At 38.4% G+C, this 27,337-nt stretch overlaps 1 protein-coding gene and 1 long non-coding RNA gene across 3 annotated transcripts in view; both read right to left on the bottom strand.

Moving 5' to 3' along the window:
• PDE3A (phosphodiesterase 3A) overlaps positions 1-27,337 on the bottom strand; it is a 266,042-nt gene that overhangs the window by 183,017 nt on the left and 55,688 nt on the right. The gene's annotated exons all lie outside the window — the stretch shown is intronic.
• The window catches only part of LOC308191029, an 84,817-nt gene that overhangs the window by 9,583 nt on the left and 47,897 nt on the right, over positions 1-27,337 (bottom strand). The window contains exon 3 of the long non-coding RNA XR_013947656.1: positions 1,972-27,337. This exon is cut by the window's right edge and continues 25,785 nt beyond it. This is a non-coding gene — a long non-coding RNA (uncharacterized lncRNA). The remainder of the gene's footprint in view (positions 1-1,971) is intronic.

Raw genomic sequence — 27,337 nt, 5'->3', positions numbered from 1 at the left:
AGCAGAAATCGTAAGAGTACTTTGCCGATTGCCTTAGAGTAAGTATTTGCCAGTAAGTTACCACAATGATTTCCTCTTAAGAATAAAGTGTGCACTCATTTTATGACCCTACATCACTAAAATAGGGAAGATTTGTTATTGACTTCGATGGTTATTAGAAAAAAAAATACAAACCAAATCCTTCATATCTGATCAAATATGGGGAGGCAAAACCTTAACAGAAGTGAAAGGGTAGAGGGTTTTACAGCATCCAGCTAAAGGAAGTGCAGTGTGGTAACTTTTGGCAAATGCTATCGTTATAAACAGTGACCATGGTAACAAGCGGGATTTTTTTCCTTCAGACTCTGGGGAAAAAATACATGGGCATTTCTGTGTGTACATATATTAGTCCTTGTACGTCATTACCATATTTGTGTGTCAAGACCTTGCTTTAGAACAGCTGCTTGCTTATTTAGGGTTCACAATCAATTCACATTGATTTTGAGCTTTAAAAAAAAAATGGAAAAAAGACATGCAGAACTCTTCTTTTTCTCCACTGGTTGCCCAGAATGGCACACCTCTAAAAAGACACCCGAAGAAGTTTTCAACGGACAAATAAAGGAGAAGGGAGGGAGGATGATGCTGCCTAACAAACACATAACAAAACAGCGATTGTCTTTTGATCTGTTATTTCTGGCTACATTTTTTTTTTAAGTATATCTGTTTAGAAGCCACAATTAAATTACTTACTCCTGAAGCTAGCATGGGAAAAAAAATCTCAGCTACTAAAACTGCTGATAGCAAGTAAATAAAAATGGCTTATTCAGGAAAGCGAAGAGGTCTGGTAACCTTTTTTTATTATTATTATTCAAGTCTAAAAGTATTTTCTGAGTTGTAAATGAACTTTCAAGTATACTGTGGCAAAAATAAATAAATAAATAAATAAGTAAGTAAAATTAGATCTGTGCTGAAAAGTAGTGTCTAGATCACATGTTAAAGTGGCACCACACATACTCAAAGCAACACTTGTCACATAAGACTGATGCCTTTGAAATCCCACCACTCTCTAACTGCCTCAATCTCCTTTCAGCATATGCAGCAGAACAGCCCGTCCCCCAGCTGCCTCTGTCCCAGTGGTTAAAATGAACTCTTGTTTACCTTCATTAAGGATGTGTACTGCATGACTGAATGAGATTTTCAGCTTTTAGTCTTAGAGCACAGACTTGTGCATAATACCTTGTACATAAATACCTAAGGTACAGATAGTGCTCCCACCCTATTTGGGCATCAGCAGTTTGTCTGTACAAAAGCATCAGCTATTATTCTATGATCACAGAATAATGTTGATCAGAAGGGACCTCCAGAGGTCATCCAGTCCAAAACCTTGCCCTAAGAAGAATCAGATCTCAATGTGAAATACAAAAGAAAGCATTCATACTGAAACAACCTCACTACAAAGGACATACAAAAGGAGGTCTCAGGGTGATTTAAGTTTTCAGAGAAATGTCAAAAGATTTTACAAGAAACCTGTCCATTTCTGCTGGATACGGAGCAGCCAACCCACAGGAAGTGCCAGAAAGCCACAGACCCATTTCTTTGATCAATGGGGAAACCCACTATGATTCAATTGGTAGATAACCATCATCAGGCCCAGTTCTCATCTGTCAAAATCCCATCAACTCCACTGCAGTCATATGAGCATGTTAGTCTTCTGATTCTGTGAAAGTTAATATCACGATTTCCTCATGAAAATTCATTTTGAAGACAACTCTACCATATACTCCTAGCTTTTGTGTAATATTTACCACACCCTTCAGTAAAACTTCCTAAGAACAACCACAGGAAAAATAAAATTAAATAGCCCCCTCAAATTCAACATCATCTATGAGTCACTCCTGAAAGGAAGCTTTTTTTTTTTTCCTCCCCTGAAATTATATCTTACAATTGATATCTTACAATTCTGAATCAAATTTTATTTTCATTATTTTGTACCTTGCTGACATCCTGCAATGAGGCATTACTTTCAGCTGCAAAGACTTCTGTGTTCTTGAGCACTGTGACAGTGCTCCAAAAAAACAGTCTGTGGGGGGAAGCTTTGTGACCTGGAAAGGAGAAGTAATGTTTGAATGACGCATGGAAACAGAGTAAGACATCATTGTTCTATTTATACCTATAGGCAGAGAAAAAATGAGTCCACTATACTGATGCTGTATTTCATGTACTGTAAGATTTTTTATTTATACAAACACATTAAAAAAGAATCATGAAGAAAAGAATCCTTATGATGCAAAGAATATATTATGAAATGTTGATCAAATCACATAGTCGTGGCCAATTTGTTCTCTGGGCATTCCATTTGCCAGTTCAACATGAAGTAACAATAATTCAAATCTGTGGTTTAAAAGAACGCTATCAAGCCCGTTTAAAATTTTTGTTCAACTGTTTCTAGTAATCTCAACAGATATTTTGAAATTCAGCTTTTCTTCAATGAACATATATTCTTTCCTTTTCTGTGGCTGCATGCTGAAATGGCCAAGTGAGCCAGAGGCACTAGCATGGGTGAGATGTGTCAGACTAAAACAACACCTGGCCAGTTTACAGAATGGATTTCAGAGTTTACAGAAAGCAATGCAGATTTCACACCTCTGATTTTATTTTGACTCAGATTAGATAAAGTGCAAGGAGGAAGGACAGGATGACAAGAGGAAAACCTACCACTCACTGAAAATCATGAGGACGGATAGCTTCAGTGTCCTCAAATCCCACTGTAACCTAATATGTGCTTTTCTTGTTACGTTCCCTTATATTGTCTTCTCAAACAGCCTCCAAAATTTATTACTTGACATCACTGGAGACCATTTGTATAACAAGACCATTTGATAACAAGAATCTCTCCCCTAACCCTGTTATTCACTTAAGCCTTAATTCACACAATTGCCTCTCCCATTTTCATAATGTTCTGCAAGATCGATGGCAAGTACAAAAGAGCTCAGGGTCCTGCTCAAACACATTTAACCTACATACAAAGAGCTAAGGGAGCTATTTCAGCCCTGTCACCCCAAAAAAAAAAAAAATGCACATGCAAAATCAATTACCAGTTCTGCCTTTTTGAGCCTCTGGATCTAGCGGATGTAGCTCACAGACTCCCTCACTCACAAGCTTATACGACAGCCCTGAGAGTATGTATTTTAGTCATGGAAAAAAAAAAAGCACTCTGATTGCCATTTCAATTGTCATCAAAAACAGACTGAAGCCTTGTCTGCTTTTAGTCTACATTTGCTTCCTTGCATTCACCAGACTTGTCATGCACTGTAGAAGATACACCCTCCAAACACCTTTGCTAGAGGATTTCCTATTTGCAATAAAATGAGAAACTGCAGTGGTTTTCACAAGCAAGTTTTCCGACATAGGCCTGCAACACCTTCCCCCTGTATTGTTCTTCTGCGCAAGAGGAACATGTTCCCTGGGCAGACAACTGAAGTTGACGTTAACTAGCGAGTAGGCTAAGCTCTTGAAAGAAGAAATCCACCAGTGGCCTACTAAAACATAACTAACTAGTGACATGGCAGTATCCCTTGTACTATAGGGGTAGTAAGAGAGAAGGCATACAACTTCTTAATGTTTCACCATGATGGAAATGTCAGTAAATACCTCTATTTACCTTTCTCAACAACCACCAAAAGACCTTCTTAATGATCACAAAGATTCTGTAGTTTCAAATACAAGCAGTTAATAGCTTATAGGTTCATGGAATGATTCAGGTTGGAAGGGACATCAAGAGAAAATGCACTCATATGTAGCTATTATAAAAAACAGACTGAATTTACAGCAGCTGAGAACAATCCTAAATGCAGTAATATAACCAACATCAGATCCCCACAATCAAATGGAGGAACACAAACCTAACCAAAGGAGTTAAACACCCAATTTCATAAGCTTCCAACAGCAACAAAATCTGTTCTTCATATATTTTTCTCACCTTTGGTTTGCCCACATTTTTCAGTGGAAACTATTGTTTGTCTCAGATGCCAGCAGAATGCAGGCTAAAGGCTGCTAGCTCTGCACCCCGCCATGTGCAGCCATTCAGCGCATTGAAAACATTTGGTACAGTCAGACCTAAGAGTGCCAACTCATGGCTATGGAAAATATCAAAAGGTTACTAAGGAAAAATCTTAAGATAAATTACCAGTTGTTCCCTAAGTTACTTAGTCTTCTCTCCCCTTTTTCACTGAGTGCATCTCCTCTTAGAAAGCTATGCCTTTAGATTTAGCACACTGTCACCATGCACCAACAACTACCCAGCCTAAAGAATTTTATGTTAAGTCCTCAGATTCTTTTGCAACTGAAAAAAAAAGAGGCAACTAAGTTATAACTGCTTCTCCTATCTGGCCTATCTGTATATCAAAATAAACCACACAGTATGCTGTTTATAATATTTGCTCCATTCAGGCAATGAATTTAACAAATAGAACTTTTCTTCTTTTATTTATTTATTTTTTTTTTTCAATTCATCATATTTAAAGCCAGCTAACTTCTTTTACTAAAAGAAAGCTTAGGAGTACACTTAAACAGCAGCATGAAAATAGGTCAGGTTTTGACAAGTCTGAGTTACCTCACAGAAAGTCTATGAGGGAATTGGAGATTTTTCTGGAAAACTAACCCACATCATATTTCCATTACTGAACAAATAATAAAATTATGAAAACAGAAATGAGGTTTTCACTGTAGCCTACTGTATTTGTTTCTTTGTCTCCCATTACATTTCACATCCTCTGGACACTTTTGAGTCCATTTATTCCTAGAATAAAAAAGTCATTTTTTATTTATTTATATGCATAGTGATACAAATCATATGCTATTATAACAAACTAACAGACAAGTCAACCATGGAAATCTAAGTTATTTCTTTTCAATGAGCCAACTAGTTTTGCCATATTATGGCAAAATAATTTATTTTTTCATAGAAAATTAAGTGGCAAAATCTAAATTTTCAACCTCTTGTGTTTTAAGCTGAGAATGCAAATATAGGTAGGTATAAGATCACAAATGACAGGGTTGCTATTAAGAAAGCATCTGGGAATGAGTAACTTTGCTACAAACTAAGCACACAGGAAGATCCCTTGACCTACGAGAAGGACATGCTAGAAAACATCTGGCACGACTTCACCCTTTGTGGAACTCCACTGAAGCATGACCAGGAATGAATCCCTGTCTGCAAAAAACAAAATGTTTCAACACGTTCAGGACAGATTTATTCAAGTGAGGACATAGGGACAAAGCAAGAAGTCCATTTAGGATATGCCAAACAAAGGACAGCCAAATGTCACAAAGGCAAACAGAGCTAAGAGGGTTTGCAGTTTCTCATCCTTCCCCTCCCCAGGATCTACCCAAGAGGGGCCACATTCCACAAAACCGTGTGAGCAGGTGCTCAAATTTGAGCAAGGAAACAACACCTCACTGAAATAACTGCAGTCTTCATTTCTATACTTTCAGGCTTTACTCTCACAGTTAAGAGCTGTTCTGGTTCAAAGCCAAAGTGTTCTGTGTTTTTACTCAATCATACCCATAAAAAGTATTATCAATGACCTACTTAAAACATTCTTTTGTAGTGTTTCCATCCTCCTGACTCCTTACCTATCTCTGTTGAAGATAACCTTTTTTTTTTTTTTACAATGGTTTCAAGTTAATGATTCTCATTAGTGTACAAGGTGTACACCATGTGCTTGACAGAGATAGAGACTTGGTGTGCCCCATAAATGCTTACTATCCAAACAGTCAAAAACGTATTGCTTTCACATTACTTTGTCTTTAAAAGATCAGAATTTAAACAAAAATATTTTTAAAGGCATTTTGCTTCTTAAGAGAGTTAAAAAATAAATAGCAGGAGGGAAAAGAGAAGAACTAAGTCTGATAATACATAAAATGTTAAGACTTCGTGGCTGGTCTCATGCTCTCTGACAGCTTTGAAGTCAGACCCACAATACATACTGTTTGACTAGCAAAATTTTGATCCCTGCCTTAACACAAGGCTTTGAGACTTCAGCAGGAATATAAGGAGTAGGAAAAGAAGCTGTTACAATTCTCCTCTACTGGCAATATTAAAATCCAGAATAACATATGTGTCCTACAAGCATGACCAGAACTACAGTATACCAAAGCAAACCTAGTTAGAGCAGATTTGGAAGGGAATTCTGCCAGGTGAACAGAAACACACCATACACATTCTATCGTGTGACCTCTGCTGGGTCTGCCATAGGCTCTACACATTCAAAAATTCAACCAGTGCTGAAAGACAGAGGAACTAATGTTTACACTTCTTTTGTGGTTGTTTCATATTGGAAGACCTTTAATTTACATCAGACTTTTTAGACTTCATTTTTGAACCTAAATTTGAATGAAACAGAATGCAATTTGTTTCAAAACCCTCAAGTTCCCAATCTGCTGCCATTTGAAAGCAGGCACTTTCCATTTTGTACCGGTGCAGTCAGTTCTCATGAAGATCTGAGGTATTCCTCCAAACAACCACCATTCCAGTGAAATTTAAGTCTGCAAATCCCTGGCAACCCCATGAGGTAATCCCAAGCAGGCTGCAAATTCCTTATTTTGTTCAACTTTCAATGCTTGCACTTCTACACTAAGTCTTATGTTAGCTGAGGTTTTCTCTCATGATTTTCAGATTTCTTTCCTGCTATTTTAGTTGTCACATTAGCCTAGATTTTTGAGTGGCTTTAAGCGCTGTTGCTTTGCAAGTAAGTCAATTAACTAAGTCAATTTGAGGCCTGATATATGCAGGTTGTATATGAATATTCATGCAAGAAAAGTGAAGTTACTCCAGTTACAAGCTGTTATACCGGCAGAGGGAGCAGTCATTAAGTACTAGATTCAAGCGCATCCCTTTGAGGAACTTCCATAAAATTTAATTGCAGGGGCAATAAACACAGAGTGCCAGCTCATATTAACTGGAATAATAAAACAATGAGGCAATTTCTCCACAATGCTTATCAAAATTTTATCTCAGGTAAATGATTTATAGTACTAGATTCTCTCAGGCTGCTCCTCTTTCTGCACTATGCAGTCGGGCTGTAGTCAGGCTGTCTCTTAAGGAGAGATACCTTTCAAGAGAGGAAGAGACAATCTTCTCTCAATTTGTCAGTTGACATTCTTCAACAAGATGATAAGATAATGCCTCAAACAGACATCAGCTTTTAAAAGGCCTGTTTTCCCTCCTGAAATTAGACACAAAATCAATGAAGTGTCTGTTGATACTTCACTATCTGTGCTGATTCTCACTATGGTGTAAATATGCCTTTTAATTGCTGTGCAGGTGCCAGGGCTTATTGGGTAACTGATCCCCTTCATTTGCACTTGAAAGAAATGAGCCTTTCGAGTGTAATCATCTCTGTGTTTGTCAATTCCCACACCCCCACACCCCCAACACACACACTTTTCTATTTTGAGGGTTATAAAGGATGCAATGTGCCCTTGTTTTGCTCCATAGGCCAACAGACTTCTCCACTGCTCTCCAGAAGAAGAAAGACAAAGACAGGGAATAGGAGAGAAAACTAAGACCTCTTATTGCCTGTGGGATTTAGTTTACTGCCAGAAGAGACCAAACTAAACTTCAGCTCCCCTTCACCACTACCTTTCTGCTTCCAACAGGATACAGCTGCAGCTTCATCCCAGTGGACTACTGATCTGAAAACATGCCAGATGTGAAAGTGGCCAATTCTGCTTTCATGAGCAGAGGTACCATTTTCTCTCTTAGGGATTCAACATACGTGCACACCCATGTGAAAAATGTATCTTTGTACACATCCAGTGGTCTGGCTGTACTCTGATCAGAGACCAGAGCCTGCTCTTCTTGCCCATACACCCCTAGCACTAGTACAGGGTATTAAAGAATTGTTTCATTCAACCCAGAGATTACAACTTTCCAGGCAGAGAAGGTTAAATTATGCATAAACAGTTTGTGAAATGCTTCAAAAGCGTAATTCTTGATTCTGAAAAACCTGAAGGTATTTGTCTTGACATTCAAATGAACGTGGTCACTGACTTCAACTGCAATGCTGAACCAAAGAGATCACACAGCAAAGGACTGCGTTACCTGAATATGCACAGCACTCAGAACTATAGATTATTTTGACAGGAATGCAGGGTGAACTAGGAATGCTTGCCCTTAGCAGCAATTATGTAAATTTACCAAGCATTAATCTTTTCTTGTATAGGATGAAGCTTGTCATACAATATTGCCACCAAAGCTACTTTTCCAAAGTAAACTGTAATTTGCACAAGCTGCCTAACAGCTTAGCCTGTTTATTTACATTTTTCCTTAATGACTTCTTCACCTATGTTTCTATAGGTAAAGACAAACAAAACCAAAACAACAACAAAAATCTACAATGCACTTTCCTATCCTGTCCTCCCCCTGCGCATTACATTTTGCCATGAGGAGAAAGGAAAGCTCTATTTCAAAGCAGGAGAGAGAAGGGAACAGAGAGATTAGGAGGTATACCCATGGTTGTGCAGAAAGTAGCGTGAGAACCTGGATCTGAATATTGCCGCCCCCACTAATTAAAACATTCAAATGACCACAGTTTTCATTTTTCCCCTAATGTTCTTCATTATTGACGCTATATGTGAAGCTGCATTTCATAGCCCTTGTGGGTGGGCATAGGTCATTTTCTGCTTCTGCATATTCTATTTTCCCCAAGAGAGGCTTATGCAATATCCTGATGTTCAAATAAGAATGGAGTCACGGAAAACGTGCTCTTGCATGACAACTTGAGGGGGATGAGAGGAGATGGAGAGTTCTCCCATTATCCTCAAAAGTTTCAATTTAAAACAGCTGTACAATAAATAACTTCCTGCACTCTGCCACAAACTCACTGTAAGGCTACTCTCTGAAAACAGATAACTTTGGGTCAGGTATGTGTATCCACTATAATGATAACACCACAAGTACTTCCAGCTAACTCAGCAACAGCCAGACAGGATTCTGCACAACTTCACCATTTCTGAACACTGTTCTGCCTCAGAATCACGAACTGTTTTTCTACCTCTCAACATACCATTTCAGCATGGACAAGCAGATTCCCACAATGCTAAGAGAGTTTGCTTTCCTATGGAAACCTGTCTGCAGCTCCTTGTCTGTTAACACACATGCAGTACAGCCCAAGCTTTATCCCATGACCAAGGAACACAAACATTCCTGTTCCACATGGATGTTCTCATGGAATATTTAAGCTGAAGTCACCTTAGATTTCTTCCCTACATTGTGAGAGGGAAGGAATTAAATTGTGTCCCTTTCTCGCTCTTTTCCCCAGAAACCTTTTTTTTTTTTTTTTTCCCCCACACACAACATGTAAGAACTGAATTCTTTTCACTTCTACTGTCTGACAAATTTGGCTACAAATAGCCAACAGGCTTAAAATCTCTTAGAGGACATAGCAAAAAGCACATATTATACAAACAGCAGGAAAATGAGTTTCATGCAACTTTAAAATAAATAATTCATGAACTTAATGCATTTTCCATTCAAAGAAGGCAAACACCAATATTTGCAAGCAAGATAACACAATACACCCAAATTACATAAAATGTGCTTCTATTTCTGGACAATCAAATATTAAAGCATTAAATACTACAACTTCCCATTTTATTACACAATGAAAAGCAGGATGGTTGGGCTCTATTTCTGCATGGAATCACTGTCACAGTACTACTAGAAGACTCTCAATATTTGCGATTTTCCCACAGAAATCCCAACACCTACTGAAAGGTAACAATAGGGAAATATTTGCTTTCATTTGAAAGAAAATTTCCAGTGACAACAGCTTAAGAAAAGATTTATAAATGTACACAGAAAAACAGTTTAGGAAAAGATTTATAAATGTACACAGAAAAACAACAACAATATAAAATCAATGTATACACATTGTTTAACATTCACAGGCATATACAGGTACAGGTATAACAGGTATGTATTAAGAGGTATATACAACCTAAAGGCTTGTTTCTGTGTTTTTACAACTTCAGAATGATATCACTCATTTAGGTGAATATCACAATAATTCATAATATACTTGGCTGGAAAAGTGTAGCTGTGTTTCTTTTCTATCAAAACTTCTTGTTTGTTTCAAAATTTGCTGAGTGATTTTTCCAGCTGAGGTAGCTGGAAAATGTGTCTGATCAAACAACCATGTAAAATATACATTCTATATCTAACCTGAATCTATCTGTCAAGTCTTTGGGGTTTCAGCAATCTTACCTATGACTTACTTTTTTTTCCTCAAAATCCTTTGTTACCACTGAAGGCTTTTATAAGACCCTTACACAGAGCATCAAAGCACAAGATAAAATATCTTCTAGAAGAGCATCATCCTGCCACCCACAGGAGCAAGGAGCAATCACGCATGTATGACCTCCACTGATGCAAAGTAGCTGTGCAGGACCATACGTCAGAGGCTCTCATACCTCCTTGGACTTTTTACCTTGATCCAGAAAGCACTGCAATTTGTTGCTGATCCAGGCAGTTCAGCTGTTCAAAACATCACAGTAGAGAAAGGTACCATTAAATTGCTTTTCCATGCACAGATTATAGGTGCAGATAGCCCATGTTACGCTGGAAAAAAATAGTGTTTTTTTTTTTTGTTCCTTTCAAGTTTTGTGTAGACAGATTGTATGAGTATCAGGCATATGAGCTAAGGTAAGAAAGTAACAATGTTGAAATAAAAACATTGATCCCTACCAGATGTCACCCACTGAGTGGCCATAGAGCTTTACCATACAATAAGTCTCTCTCTACTTCGAGAGGTTTTTAAACCCATTGCTTGCTATGTTTTCTCTCATGAATTTATTAAGGGGAAGATATCTAGGTTCTCTTTTCCTCCATATTAAGTGTTTGTACTGATTACCACCTTACCCTCCTTTGGACTCTGATATTTAGACTTACTGTTAAGGGAAGCAGGTCACTGACCTCCCTATGTTCATGCTATACTGGTCATCTGCCTTTTCACATCTATTTTTTGAAGAGACTCCGTAAGTAGAAAATACAACCAAGGGCTGCTATAGAACTTGTCAGCACGAAGACCAAAACTATATCAACAGTACAGGGCCTTCAGTAACCTGACAAATGCCACCCTCTGCCCTCCAGCTCAGCTCGGGCTCTCCAGAGCAGCCACTGATATTCTCTGTAACCTCTTGCTCCTTTAATTTTTCAGCATTCACCTCTCTCAACACTATCATAAAGGTATAGCTATTGGAGACTTTCCTGATAATTCATTAATAACCATAGCCCATGAGTTGTTAGGATGATTTGAAACAGCAAATAAAACCATCCCTTCATTTGCTTTTAGCAGTTATCTTAGGATCATAGTTTGGTGGTCTCTCCTGCACACAGACTGTGTATCTTCTCTGTTAAACCAGGGAGCCAAAAGCAGGAATGGAAGGTTGCTCAAGTCAGCATTGGCAAAGAGACAGGGAACAAAGTCACAGAAGTCCTGGGGTCTCAGTGCAATGAGGTACAGGCTCCTGGAGCCCTAAAAACTGATTTCTCTCAGATAGGGTTCAGAGTGTTGCCACTCTCACTGTCCTGCCAGGGGTTTAGCACACTTACTAGGAATAAATCAGAGCCATCTCTGGCCAATGGCTAAGGCTTGCCCTTACCTTAGCCCCAGCTGCCGAACCCCTCCTTGCCTCTCCCAGCACCTGAACCTCTCTGCCTGTGAGTCCCTGCACAGCTGTACTGTCTTGTCTGTCCACGTCACATACTGCTGGCTTCTCCCTGCAGTATGCTTTTCCCATCTGAGGGGAAATTTCTACCATTTGGGCCATTAAAACATTAACATTTACTCAGCCTGATGAAATCCTGATGGCAAAACGAACCAGGTTTGCTGGCAAAGCATGAGAAAATAAATAGACACAAAATAATCAACATAAAAATGGTGCTTTTCATTCCCCTTTGATAAAGTCTGCAAAATCAACATATCAAATGCTCAGCACAGCAAACATCTGCACACAAACAGGAACAGGAACGTGCATGACTTTTTGCAGAATTTACCTTAGAGCATTGCAACAAAACTCAGAAATACAGCAGAGATCACTTCAAAACTGGATCTAAAAGATGATGCATCGACATGTTGGAAATAAAAACACACTAAATTGATGAGGTCAGTATTCCCCCTACTTTTTTTTTTCTCCGTAGAATCACTCCGCTTTTTTATTTTTTTATTTTTTCCTCACTCGTGCTTATGATGACCTTTAAAATATTATGGTCTGAATTTCTTTCTTTTATCTCTCTTCCCTTATAGAAATTGAAGGCTGGGATGAAGTGGAAAGAGATGGTGATTTTTAATTGACTGCCCCCGCATAACAAGATTGATCATCATCTTTGCATAGGAAGACATATTTGTGTGTGTGCATATATATATATATTTCCCCATTTCTGTGTTATAGATAGATATGTATATATCCATGCGCACACGTACATATGGTAACAACTGGCTTTTCACTGTTAAAACTATTTGCTTTGAGACTGGAACATTCTGATCCTGGCAAAATGACGCAACTTATTAGTGGCAAGAAGTGACTCAGTGCCTTGCACTATTTTAGAAAGCCAGATGAGACGATCATTAAGTCTGCTACTTCAAATTCGCACACACTTCCAAATTCAAACTTTATTATGGGAAAAAGGAAAAAAAATAGAAATACAATGGAAAAACTTCAAAATAAACCCATAAGAAAGCACAAAGAATGCTATAGACCTTTCAACTTTCTTTGGTTGAGAATGAAAAAATACAAGTACCTGACCAACTGTATTTTGTAATGAGCTCTTCTTTAAAGTAAATAAATAAATAAATAAAATAAAATAAAATAACCAGATGCCAAAAAGAATAAGCTGAGTTTACTGGAAATCTCAAGTTTTTCCTCCATCTGTAGCTCTTCTAATAAGCAACAAAGAGATCCACTTAACCCAACTCTATCCACATTTCATATATACTTTTCTCTGCCAGACACCCCATTTTAGCAATAACTCTAGTGCACCAGTAAGAGGGAATAGCTATCCTGAGGCCTCTCTGTGCTGCTGTGTCTGAAACCAGTGCCACATCACTGGCAGAGCACATGCCAGATCATGCTAAAAGGATTGTTCCAATGACTACCATGGATTTGCAAAAATAAAGATGCAAAGTTTTGCCCAGTCTTTAGACCACTTTTTTTCAACCTTATTAGGGGTTCTGTTCCCATAAATAGCAATAGTTTCCTTTGGTCAAACAAACCTTCAGAGGAAGCATTTTATGCATTTTATATATTTGTAAAATATAGACAAATTTATGTATGGAAGCTGTGTGATATACTGATTACAGCATTAGATAGAATTAGGGGACCCAGCTTCCATTTTGAGCAACACCATTTGCTTACACTGAAGTATGAATAAATTAAAGCCCTCTTTCCAATTTTCAGTTCCTACATCCATAAGGCACAATTGCCTATATCTACCCTCTTTGAAAAATCAGGCTTGCAAAGCACTAAGAAAGATTGGTTGGGATCTGACACTCCAACGATACCAGGAAAGCTTTCAGGCACCAGAAGGGATTTTTGTTCACACAGTTTACAACCTGTTTGTGCAATGAAATAGGCTGTGTTAAATAAAAGAAGTTTTAGTATAACAACTATACATATAGGTAGGTGTGTAACATTAATAAAGGAGAAAATAATTCCATCCCTAAAATCTGAAAGTTTGTAGCAAAAATTCAGCCTAAGAACTATCAAAACATTTCTGTGTTGCTTATATATATATATATATATATATATATATATATATATATATAAAAGGAGGTAGGGGAGGGCTTAAAAGATGACATTTATTAGGGGATACAATAATGTCCTACTGAGTCTGTGTCATACTGAGTCTGCCCTTATGCACACGTCCAGCAGAGAGATGCAGACATACATAACACAGAGGGAGAAAGGACACTCCTTTGCACATGAACCTTTCTAGCAATAATTCAAAAATTATCCAAAAATAATCCAATGGTTTGCTTTGAAGACAGACTACACAATCCTATAATTGCATGTAGTGCAGCTTTCTAGCTCATAATTGTGTTAATGTGCAAACTGTACTGTGCTGAAGTTGCTAGTTATCATGTTTGATAGCTATTGATAGCTAGGTAGAAACCAAAGTGTACCTGGACAGCATGAAAATTTAGAGCAGGGGGGTGAAGAACAAGAAAAAAAATACATAAAAATTAAAATTAACAAAACAAAACAACCCGACCCATCAACAAACAAGGTTTGAAAAAGACAGAGAGAATTTAAGTCTTGTTTAAGTCATTTTCTGTATTGAAAGGAGATTGTAATCAGAAGCATGTCACTCACTCAACAAATTAGCCTGACTTTCAAAGGCATCTTTTAGCAGATGTGTGCCATGGAGTAATCAGTGCACCGATTACACAAAAAGCCATTTATCACAGGAAGCAGGATTAGACTCAATCAAAGAAACAAAACCAACATGCTCTCAAAAATAATTAATTAAAATCAAGCAACGTATTATTTCAGACAATAATATCTTCAACCTGAAGCAACACCAGGTAAGAAAAGTTGATATTAACTGGAAGACTGGAATTCAGGGACCTTTACTCTCAAACCTTCTGGCTCAAACTTGGTAGCATGTAATGAAAGCTGACATACTCCCTGAAAGTGACTTGCAGCGTACCTTATTCCACCTTCAGCATCAGCCTCCCACTTCAGGGCTCCTGCGTAAACACACAAATTCATTATACACTGCATAAATTTAGTTCCTCAGCAGCCAGGGAGAATGCGGTATTTAGACTCCAAATCTGCCATCAGCTTTGGCACATCACACCCCTCTGCTCCACACATCTCCCCAGGGAAGGTCACAGGCTGAGGGCTGCCTGGGCCCTTCAAAAGCACTTGGTGAGCCACACATTCACATACACACCCAAGAGCAAAATCGAACAGCAACAGGGAACAGGATTGAACTGTGAGCACAGGCTCTATAGAATAAAGCTGTGGGCTATATTCTGCCCATAGACTGTAAATTCTTCACTCTAGAACATACCACTTACCCCTGCGAGATTGTTAACTCAACTGCAAGATCACGCCTGTGAGGAAAAACATTACTATCACCTGCCATTAAAATAGAAAAGCTTTTTGCCTCATGCTTTAAATCCCCCACTTTGGGCCCATTCTGTAGTGTCCAGGAGCTGGCTAGCCTTTTGTTTCTGCCACCTTCTTACCTTTCACTATCCATTTCTGCTTGCCAGCCCAGCAGTACAGCTGGTCTTTAGCTCCTTAAAACTAGTCTGGGGGCTAAGAAATCAAAGACAAGGAATGCAAAATTGTCCATCAGGGTAGGGGGTGGGGTGGCACAGGACAACGAAACAAAAACCAGAACACCAGAGATAAACTGTAGATTGTGGCATCTCCTTCCATAGCTCAGCAAGAGCAGTCTTATGGTTAAAATAAATGTATGGGAAATGGCCTTTTCTCCCACACCCAATTGCAGCACTGATTCACCGACTAGATAATTTAACTTCTCATTTTTTTCTCAGTGGCTGTAACGGGAGGATGAAAACCTACATCACTTGCTATGAAGAAGCTTCTTTAAAGCTAGAAGATGCTTTGAAGAATAAGAAAGTTAACAGAAGTAGTACAAGTCATAAATGCATGGTAGTGAATCTGCCACTATGTAATAAAACATTTCTCTTTGAGAACAAAAAATAGATTTGAAACAGCGTTCATTGAGAGGCAGTGGAAGAAATTGTTTCAGAGTCTACCACACCATATTATACTGCTGGGATGCTCTGAAAGTTAAAGTTCTCTAAACATTTTACACCCCAGGGAGAGTATTGCTCCAGGAATGCAGTTTTACAACAAATATAAATTTATAAAAGTTTTCAAATATTCCATATTCATTAAGGTTTTAATTCTAGCTTCTCTAACACGTGCATTTTTGGCCTTTTCTACTCATTCTTTGTGATTATTTACTGAAACATTCAATGAGCATAGGTACTAAACATGGGAAACTTTGTCCTGCATGTCAAATATGCCCTAAAAATCCTGAATGGTTTAGCACAGACAAGCAAATACATAAGACTATGTAATATGATCTTTTGTACATTTGACCTGGTTTGGAAACGACCACCTCTTTTTCCAGCTGGTTTCTGTGCTTTCCATTTACACGGACAATGTCCTGCCCTCCCAGTTTTTAGCTTCTCTGTTTAAAGACCAAATACCACTCATTCTCTGCTCCATAAATCCAGCCTTCCATCTCCTCCTTTTTTAAGCAATACGTTTGAATGGAAGGAGAAATGTCAATGGATGATCTATGGTGCAGTAATTTTGGCACTTCTAAACACATCGAGGAACAGAGCCACAATCATAGCGGTTACCATATGGACAGCCTTTCTGTGAATCTTACAAAAAGATAGAAGTGTGTCTGTAATTAGTATGTTTTATTCTTTGCATTGCTGCTGTTTTCTTGTGATTTACAACACTGGTCATTCCAACAGCCACAGGCATTCAGCTTCTGAAATAATGCACGGAACAGCTCTGTTTAGCTTAAAATCCATTAAATCTACTACACTAAGCAGAACTGGAAGCAGGAGAAAGTCTGTAGAAACATAGGTAACAGCACTTAACTTTATTGTTAGCTCAGAGATTAATTCATTCTAAAATTCACTAAATCTGGAGCACATCCCTGCAATTGACTCCACCCAGCATGTGCTACAGAGTGTTTGCCCAAAAGCCTTACTCTGTGATATTTTGCTTACTCATACACATATTGCACCAGGATCCCTGTTCTTTAAAGTGTACACACTGCAGCCTGATCTTTTGCCAAGAAGGGATTTTGCACACTATATTAGCTGATTATACACTTTTAACACTTCCATTTCTCAGTCCCAGTTAAGAGGGCAATTTCATTCTCTTGACTGTTTTCTTGGGCTGATCTCTGCAATCAAGTGCCTAATGCTCTTAAAATTCTGGCATTTCCATCCCCATCCCTAACCTACCCCCCCCTCCTAACAGTGAAGCAGCAAACAGTTTAGATAAGAGCCTGCCTAATTTGTTAGCACTGAGCCCCCTCACAGAAAAAGAAAAAAATGATTTTATTTCTTTGTTGTTCACCTCATTAATGGTTCTCATTAATTGCCAGGGTCCACCTTTCAAGTAAGCAGCTCTGGTGTTTAGCAACACACACAATTAGCTGGCCCTGTTACTGTTTATCTCGGAGGCAGGCACGGAAATTTCCAAGCGTGTGGTGCCTGCCGTGCCCATTAGAAGGAAGAGCGAGGACATTAGTCTTCGTGACATATGGTATTCAGATGCACCCCACTGACACAGAGCATAAATGGCCTCGGGGCACTGATGGTGAACACGTAACTCCTGAAGCCATCATGGTCCAACTGTCCACCAATTTATCACTGTGTTACAAAAGCCATGTGTATTCACTCACTCCTGTTAGCCATCAATTCAAGGGGAGCCAGCATGTCGCTACGAAAGGGACAGTCAATAAAACTGTCAGTGCGCTCCAGAGCTTTTTCCATGCTGAGAGCTTTGTTGTGCACCAAGTTTTCTTATTGGGTAGAAATCACCACAAGAAGTTCTGCGTGCGTGCCTCCCCCTCCCTGCCCACATGCATATATTTGGGAGCAAACATTAAAAGAACTTCATTGGAGGCAATGGAAATGAGAGCCAGAGTTCTCACCTCTCATTTTGTTTTTTTGCTTTGAAAGTCCTCAGAACCTTCTTGTAGCATGGCATAGGAAAATAGATGTAAATGCAAGCACAGGAATCGACTGTCTGATTACCGTTGTCTGCTCCTGTGCAAAGCTCATTTGGTAATTACACGGAACTGCAAATAAGCCACATACTGCTCTGTGAATAAATTTAAAATCAACGCGTTTGGGGAAAAAGAAATACACTGTATCACATATTCTACACCATTCTCCTTTTCTACTACCTTTCTTATTTTGAGCACAAGAAAGACACCCAAGTCAAAGGTGAATGTTTTGGCTGCCACATTTAAGAGACATGAAAATCTTGTAGTAATGTCCTAGAATACCTTTTAAGATGGTCACTCAATGACAGTTCTTGCATCTCTTGTTTATCTTAATTTATACCTTTAGAAGACCAGTTTCAGCCACATACAAATGTAAGTACTATGGTTAGATAATTTTAACACTCACTTGTAAGGATGAAAAATAACTACATTAACACAAATATAGAATAGAATGAAAATTTAAAACAAACAAAAAAAAAAACCCTAAGACTGATAAAGGGCTGTCAGTAGAAAAAGAACAATTTCAGTTGAAACATCTCACCTCTCATGCTCAGTGTTTATACTGGATGTAATACATTAATAATTACAAAAAAAAAAAAAAGTAGTTATGATTCCTGTGTATTTTTAACCTTTGTGGTCTTCCCCAAAATCAATTTCATGTACACAGGTAAGAATTCACAAACTATTCCATAATCAGTACACCAACTCATCATGTTAGAGAGGCTGAAGTGTCAAGAATCCTAAGTTTTAAGTAGTGAAAGAGCAAGGAAGGAAAAAAAAATAATGCTGATTACTCCTATGACAGTATTTTAACATTGTAAGTTAGGTAAAAACAATGGAATGGAACCCTAAGTTCTTGCCCATGAGTTTATCCAAGAGGAAAAAGCAAGCAAACAACAAAAAAAAAATCAGAAAGTTAAATACCAAACATTGAAAGTAATGGAAAAATACAAGTTTAACTGCAGTTCATATAAGAACTGAGAAAGGCAAAACAAAGTTAATTTGAAAACACACACAGATTTAGAAAACAGAACATCTTAGCATTCAAATCCTCTATGTTTATATTAGACAGAACCTGACAAGATGCTGAGCATTCAAAGGCATGACTTTGGAAAAATAATATGCAAATGCCAAAGATGCAAGCACACAAATCATCATTTGTACAGGTTAATGCAACTGCTTGAATTTCCAAACAGAAGAGATCACAGCCAGGACTAAAAGCAATTGCTTTTGCCGCAAGGTGCAAAGACTGTCCCATTGCCCCTTACAATCAGCAGGTGCAGCCACACTGCCCTTGGTGATAAAAACATACCAACGCAACATCAGTTACATTATTCAGAATATGCAGGATATATAGTGCTCAGTTAATGCACATAAACTTTGGAGGAGGAGAATTTTACACCAAAATAAAATGTCTTTGCTGAAGTATGGATTTACTGAAGTATGGATTTGGCTACTACCAGTACTTCACTGCTAACTCTCCTGCACTCAGCCACCCCAGCCTACAGCAGCTGAACTGGACAGAAATGCTAGCATTTTTGAACCACTAAGAACAGGACTTGGTCATTCTTTTCTATTCCATTCTTCCCCTGATTTCTGTATGAGGAGATGGATCTGAGAGTCACCTTTCCCTCTCCCACCTCACTTTCTTTTTCTTTTCAGTTCATATAAACCTGAGATTCTCACATTGTTCCATAAAAATCAAATCTGGTTATCAGTGATTTTTTTTCAAACGTGAGATTACAGGGACACAAACATGGATAAGCGGGATACCTTAAGCAAGGTCTCCTCATAGGCTAATGACAAAGCTGAAATAAGAGCATAAGAAAATATTTGAGAATTAACTAGGAAGCTGCAGTAACATTTTCTGTTGCACCTTCTTTTCAGTTGCTGCCACCTCTACTAGAGGAGGGAATCCTACACACAGTTTATATTGTTTAGAAATGTTTGACACAGCTGCTTAACTGCTGTGTAATAAAGTGATACCTGACCACAATTCTACTGCCAAAAAGCAACATCAATGATAATCATCCCTACATTTGACAGTCTAATAAATACAAATTTCAGAGAGATTACAAGCCAGCAGAGGACTCATTCTCTTATTTGGAAGTTTCAGAAAAACTTGTTGTTGCTGTTTACAGGCATCATTCATACAGATCAGAGAATCTGTGAGAGGAGGAGAAAGCAACACAGAAGGGGGAAAAGGAGGTAAGAAAACTTTTCAGTTCAGTCAGCCACTGGAATTTATTTCTAACCCCATAATATTTTTCAAAGATTTCAGTATGTATTCAAAAATCATAGTGTCTCAGAAAATAAAATTAAAATGTATTTTCATATCTCTTTACAGCAAGTCTGAGCTGCCTATGTGAGAACATTTCCTCTACAAATCTAAGACCTTACCTTCTCCAGTGAGTGACCCAAGGAACCAGATTACAGTGTTATAGCCTGGATGCAGATCAAGCATTTTCACAAACAGTGAACAAATCTTGACTTGTTCAAGGCTTTCCTCATGTGCAGGAAAAGGCTTTGGAGCAGTGTTTCAAAATAAGTTATTTAGAAGACCAGGTCTTATCTTCAGAAAGTGTCTAAATCATTTACAAACTCCAAATGCACTTATGTAGGTTTGGAGAATGAGGCCATCTACTCTAAATACAGTTGCAAGACTAGGTATAAGAAAAGGTAGTGATTCTTTAAATATTAACAGAGATGGCTTTACTTAGGCACATAAAGTTGCATGCAAAGTGGGAGGATTACAAATGTCTTTGGCTAGACAATTAATGAAGATGCTTACGTTTCCTGAGTTTTAGTATACCTACAACATGTCTCAAACATGTCTCAAAGTCTTGAAAGGCCATAAATTTTACTGAGCTGAACTGAATAGTTTCACCAAGTCCTGCTAATTTTCAATAAACTATTTTAGCAAAGGACAAACATGCCACAACCCAGCCACGCATTAATGCTCATGGTGCCTGCACAGTTGGAAACTATGGCTCTGCACTTCAGCAGCACTCCAGATGCGCTGCAAATGGTTAAACATAAATAATTACATAAATAAGGACATCTCCCACAAAACAAGGTGTTCTGATCCTGATAGCAGTCTATTCTTTGTGTAGCTGTAGTCTAAAGTGCACAGAAATTAAGTTGAAAGTTGCCCATGGACAGCACTACCAGAGAAAAGTGGGACTGTGAATGACACAGCAACAACCCAATTTTCACTAAAAAAATAGGAAGTACATGTTCCAAATTCAGTTTTATTTAACAATGATGACTGCAAAAAATACAAACACAAACATTAAGTTTGCCCGCTGACGAATCAGTACCAAAGCCCTGGAAAATCCTACAAATAGTGGCAAGGTCTTTTCATGCTAAATGTTATGTCTGTGGCTGAGATGAATCCAGTTCAAGGGTGATTAGAAGCAGGAAGTAATAAAAAAGGAGAGTAAGCATCAAACTCAGTAGAAAGTCTTTCGCACCCAACTATAAACCATAACTATAAACAGCAGGAAAAGTTTCAAACTTTATCGAAATCAGACTAGTGATGCATGTATTCCATCTAGGTATTTTTGATAAAAGACCCTGGCATATCAATCAGCTTAAAGGAATGACTAATAAGATAAAAAATACTGCTTTTGAAGCTCCTATGAGAGCAATTTACAGCAGGAATTATTAGGCTTGCTATTGATTTGCCATAATAAGGTTAATGAGTCTTCATTACCTCACTGATTCCAAGACAGCAGAACTGATGGGAAAAAAAAATTAGAAAACAACATTAATAAATACTTAGTATACAGCAGATTTTGAAGCTCCAACTTTCCCTTGCAAAGTGGGGAAGTCTTAGAAATGTTCTAACTAAAATCCTACCATCACTTGACATTATGGCTACTACAAGATCAAGTAGAAAGAATCATTCTCTTCTGAACTACATCTAAGTGTAAAAATTACATTCAAAGGCAAGACTTTCAAAAATATGCTAATATCGCATGCAGTTGAGCCACCACCTATAAAAATAGGAAACTGCAGAATTCAGAAAGCCATTTGAAGGCTGAGGAATCAGTCTGAGGAAAACATATTTAGAGAAAAGGGATTCCATGGGTAAAATCTTATAAAGCTTTAGGACTGAAGAGTAAAAACAACTGCAGCTATGTTATTTGTGGCCTACCTAATAAAATTCAGATGCCTGAAAAAGCTCCTGAGTACTTTATGGATCTTGCCCAAAGAGTACCATTATAAAGCACCCTTACTCCACTCACCTCCAGTCACAAAAACCAAGACATAAATCCAGTTCCCAGCAAAGGAGTCAACAAGCCTCTTTATCATCAATAAAATTGCTAGTAGCAAACATATAAACATATTTCTAAACTATTTCCTTATTTTAAGTCAGACGCTTTAAACTAGTTAGGTTGATGGTGATTGTTCAATCCTAGAATCTAGTTTTGCCTTGGCTGAGAAAATAAAGCTGGAGCTAGAAAAAAATCTTAATCCCAGTCTTGCAATAAACATGGATTTGTTTTCTATTATAGCATGTGGGTTTTGTTGATGTAAGTACCACTGGAAGAAATCTTGACTTAATTCTGTACTTGACTCACAGGCAACTGTAGTACAGGCAGGACTAGCAGCATCAGCTAGCCCAACTTTATCCATGATACAGCTGATTTTAAATTGCATCTACAACAGCTGATTCTTCATTTTTGACCCGAGATTATGTATATGAGTGGCTGAATGCTCACTGTGAATGATGACAGAAACATGTTGTTTTACCCATGGGAAAAAAAAAATCAGCTTGCTCTTAAGTCTTCATTTAGATCATGAATTTGAGAGCTTGGAGAGGGCTGTGGTATCAGAGACATGTTGTTTACCATCTCTGTCACAAGCTCACCACACTGTCCATGTTATAAAATAATGAAAGTAAAGTTGTACTTCAAAACAACCACTACAAAGACTCATTAAAACATTCAACACTGCTGTTAAGACCCCCCACACACTTTGCTTTAATCCCCAAATTGGGGGATTAAACTACATTAGACACCTGAAAAGATGGTAAATCTATGTATTTTAACAGTTTTCTTCCCTCTCCTTCTTAATCATCTAATAGTCAGTTATGGAAAGCACATAAAGGGGCAACCATTTTCTTTATCTGGGAGAAAACTGGAGAAAACTAAGAAAAAGCGACAAAAAGACAGGACAGGACAATCCCTACAGGGCAAAAGAGAGATGGATACTGGTATTATGAGATGCAATAAGGGAGGAAAACAGGACCGAGAACACATGAGATAAGAAACAAAAGTAATGAGAAGGGAACACTGACATCAAGGATAGCTGTGGTTCAGAAGGAGTATGATGGTCAGGGGCAGAAAAATAGACTTGTGCTCCCATTTGCTTAGGGTGAGGGAACAGAAATGAGAGGCAGCTGAGGCTAGCAACTAAGCAGGGATGGACAGTGTTCACATGAGACACAAGAACACGGGAGATCCTTGGATGTCTTAGTCCTCCTCTCTCACGAAGCCACCTGCTGCAAGAGCTGGGGCATGTAGAAAGCAATAACCACCAGAAAGGACTTCACTAGCTCACCTGGCAGAAGTTTGCATTCGCTGTTCAGGCACTTTTAGTTCTTGAATGAAGCTCTAGCCTCCTCCTAGTCTCGTATCAAACCCACAAAATTTATCTAATAAAACACCTATGAAGTTTGGTTTAGACAGCATAAGCAAACAGATGGACAAATGTGGAATGACCACTCATATCATCTTAAAAGTTAACATAAAAAGCAATAAATAGATTCTGATTCAGGACATCTGAACTCTACCCTCTGACTGCTGTGTGACCTCCACTACTTCTGTAGATCTGCTTTCTAATGTATTGCCATACCTCTGTTTCCTTATGATTTCCTTCTATAAGGGCATTCTGAGAGCTACACAAGAAAAAAAGAGCACAAGGATACTACATAGGATCACATAATCCAGGCTGACCTTGAAACATATGAAAAAGTAAATGAAAAAAATCAAATGAGTAAGTGACAGAAATCAGGCTTCTTAAGATGTCACTATGTAAAAAATTAATCCTGTTTAAAATGGGGCTGACTGCAACCTATTTGGAAATACATAGATCAACTACTGTACATGTCAGAAGTCCTTTCAGTGACAGAAAATTTACAGTGACAGAAAATTTACAGTCCTACATATTTTTCTTTTGGTAATTGATTATTTCTTCTGACAGTCACACAGAATTATTTCCCTTTGCACTGAAGAAGAGGCACGTGCATATCTCCAGTCATTTATAATATTCAGATTCTGCTTTTGAACTTTCCTTTGCCCCAGTTTCTTGTCTTCACTGCTTAGTTATCAGCACAGGGAAGCCAGCAAGTAGCTTTCTCTCTCCCCTTAGGCAATACCATTGCTGCACTTTGATTTGCGTCACAAAGACAAAAAAAAAAAAAAAAAAAAGTAGAACAGCTGCAGCTTTTAATTGCAGAAACCACGTATTCGAAGCTGTAGCTCCCTTTCACTGTTGTTCTTCCAGCTAGAAAAATTATTAAAGGACCAGTCCTGTTTGCCTAGAAGCATGCTTATGGGGCCATACATGAGAACGGTACACAACTTTCAGAGATGATGAAGCATGGTAAAAAATGAAAAGCATCGACAGTTCTAAAGTAGAAAAAAGGCAATTTTAAGAAACAGGCACTCATACCAGCTTCATCACCTGCACATTCCCCACAAAGGTATTATAACTATCATTGTTAGTTCTTCAGCTCTCTCCTCAGAGAGAATGAATGGGCACAAGAAATTTGCTTTGTTTGGTAAGGTGGGTTGCTGTAAGGTGGGGAGAGTTAAGTGCCTTGGTTGTTGATTAGTTGTAGTTAGCACACTTTTGTTAATAAATACTAGATCAAAGAGTCACAGCTGGCATTTGCAGTGAGAGGAAGACCAGCAGCTTTGGTAATGCATCCAAAGTTCTTGGGGACATCTTGGCCCAGACTTGAGCCATAAATCTCTTTCACACATATATATTCTTCTTTGTGCATCTGTATGCTCATTCCCACAACAAAACCAAGACTGGTTTCCATTACAAGAGCATGGGATTGAGGAGCTTATCTTGTTGGGAATTCCCAAACAGTGAAAGCTGTCAAGGCTGGTAATCCAAACCCAGGCAGGAAAACGACGACTATGACCAGACCCATGCTGACTTGAAATGGAAAATACACATGCAAGTTAATTACCTTATGCTTCAGCACATAATATTTTTCTTCCTAAAGAAACATTCATTTCCAGATATAACTCCATTATTTTCCAATGGTTGTTTCTGAGGTTTTCATGAAGATACTGATCTTTTCGTGTACTGTCCCACAGAGTATTTTTAAGATGTAGTTTAGTATACAACATGCTAAAGATATATATTTTTTTCAAGTAGTGTCATCATCTAATGATGATGGCCTCTTGCTTCTAAGAAAAAAAGAGCAACTCTGAAATGGATAATGCATTAATAAAGGAGGGTGTAAGGAGCACAGAGCCATGCTCTTTCCAGTGGTGCCCAGAGACAGGACAGGAGGCAATGAGCAGGAACTGGAACACAAGAGATTCCGCTTAAACACCAGGCAACCCTTCTGTGCTAAGAGGGTGCCGGAGCACAGGCACAGGCTGCCCAGAGAGGCTGTGGAGCCTCTCTCCTTGGAGATCTTCAAAAGCCACCTGGACATGGTCCTGGGAAACCTGCTGTGGGTGGCCCTGCTTGAGCAGCTTGTTGGACCAGATGGCCTCCAGAGGTCTCTTCCAACCTTATTCATTCTGTGATATACTAATATCACAGAAAAAGTATGGATAAGGCTTGGGGGGAGGCTTTTTCTTTAAGCCATACAGGATGCTCATTTGATCAAACCTAAAAAGGTTTTAAAAGTTTTTTCATACAGAAGTACAAATGAAGTATAAAAAGCACTTAACATACTAAGAAAGAGAGGACCACCAGTTAGGATCATAAACAATATTGATTTATTACATTAGTAAGAAAGCCTGCAGTAACTCAGTCCATCAACAAATCACTACACAAATTCAGATACAAAATGCATTCAGCCTGTGTACTGAAAAGTTACACCTGCAGTAGCCACATTCTGGTGATGCAACAGCTAGATAAATCCACCCCCCTTCCAACCTCTATCAGCTGACTGAAGAACAGCAAGGAGCATGAGAAATTTTTCATTACACTGTAATCATATGTGTTACAGATGCTTACATGGCCGTGCTTTCAGGAGGGAAAAAAAAAAAAAAAGTCTTAAAAGAGCACCCTCTTCTAGTTGTGTTTAGAGTGCTGCAGAAGTGTAAGGTCAGGATTAGTAACATGGGTTATTCATCAAAATCCCAGGAAAATGCAAGGTATAAAATATTTTGCCTGATTCAACTTCTTGAGCAAAAGAAGTTCTTGAGCATCCCTTCTAGACAGTTCTGTAGTTTTGTTTAAAAAAATGTTTTGATGCTGCTGAAATTTGCATTTGACAAAATAATAATAATAACAATAATACCTTTACAAAAATTACCCCTGAAGTGCTATTTCACTGGCTTATAGAAAAAAAAAATACCCAGTAATATAAAAACAAGTCACTAAGGTAATTTTTTGTTGGGATTTCCAAAATTAATTTTTCTACATTATTTGTTCTGCACAGATTGAATACGCTGTGGGTTCCCATCTTTAATGTCAGCGAGCCCAACCCTCTTTTGGAGAGGGCTCAGTTCTGCCATGGCCACTGTTACTGCACGATAGTCAGCCAGAAATAGTTTTTCTTTTCACATTCAGGGGCCTTGTTTAAACAAACTCAATAGCTCTGGCTTAAATCATAGATCTGTACATTTTTAGGAGTGCTCATGTTTGTCCCTCATTATTGAGCTATTTGCTGTAAGGGGTTACTCTGACTTGTGCCCGTGAACATACTTAGTTCCCAAGTCTCCTTCCAGAAAACAGAGAAAGAGCCCAACAGCAGAAAGGGAAAGGAGAGGGAAAGACAGTGGCAGAAACCTCTGTATCAGAGCTATTCTCACACATCTGCTGCCAGGTCTAGAATGTACTTTTGGGCACACAGTTGCTGGCTTCTTTTAATTAAGTTTGTCATGGGAAATTTTGACAGACATGGAGGATAACAATGTTTTCCACCTACAGTGAAATGTTCCAAAAGGCAAGATGCCTGGTGGTTTATTTTCTCCTTTTTGTAAATATGCATATAGCCTGTCTTTTGTTTTTCACTTGGATTATATTTAAAGTATTTTTATAGTCAGCTGCTCTTCCCTTTTCTGAAATAGTATCTCTATTTTATGGTCTCTGAAGCATCCTTATGTTCCCTGTCTACTCTTCAAACGTAACTCAGTTCTGCTGATCTGCTTGGTCAGATCTCCTTCCCCACACCTTCAGGGGAGCTTGCAATTCAAAACAGCCCATCTCGGCCTTTGACTACCAAAGCAATACTTTATGTGTAGCATCACCTAGAAACTCCATTTACTAGGCTTATCTGTCCAGCAGAGAAAACAGCGTAATGCTATCTCCAGTCATCACAGGATTATGGACAAGAGACAGACCAGTGGATCA

This window comes from Anser brachyrhynchus, assembly GCF_964034855.1.
Source record: "Anser brachyrhynchus genome assembly, chromosome: 1".
In the NCBI taxonomy this organism is placed as follows: Eukaryota; Metazoa; Chordata; class Aves; order Anseriformes; family Anatidae; genus Anser; species Anser brachyrhynchus.
This window is presented reverse-complemented; position numbering and strand designations above follow the sequence as displayed.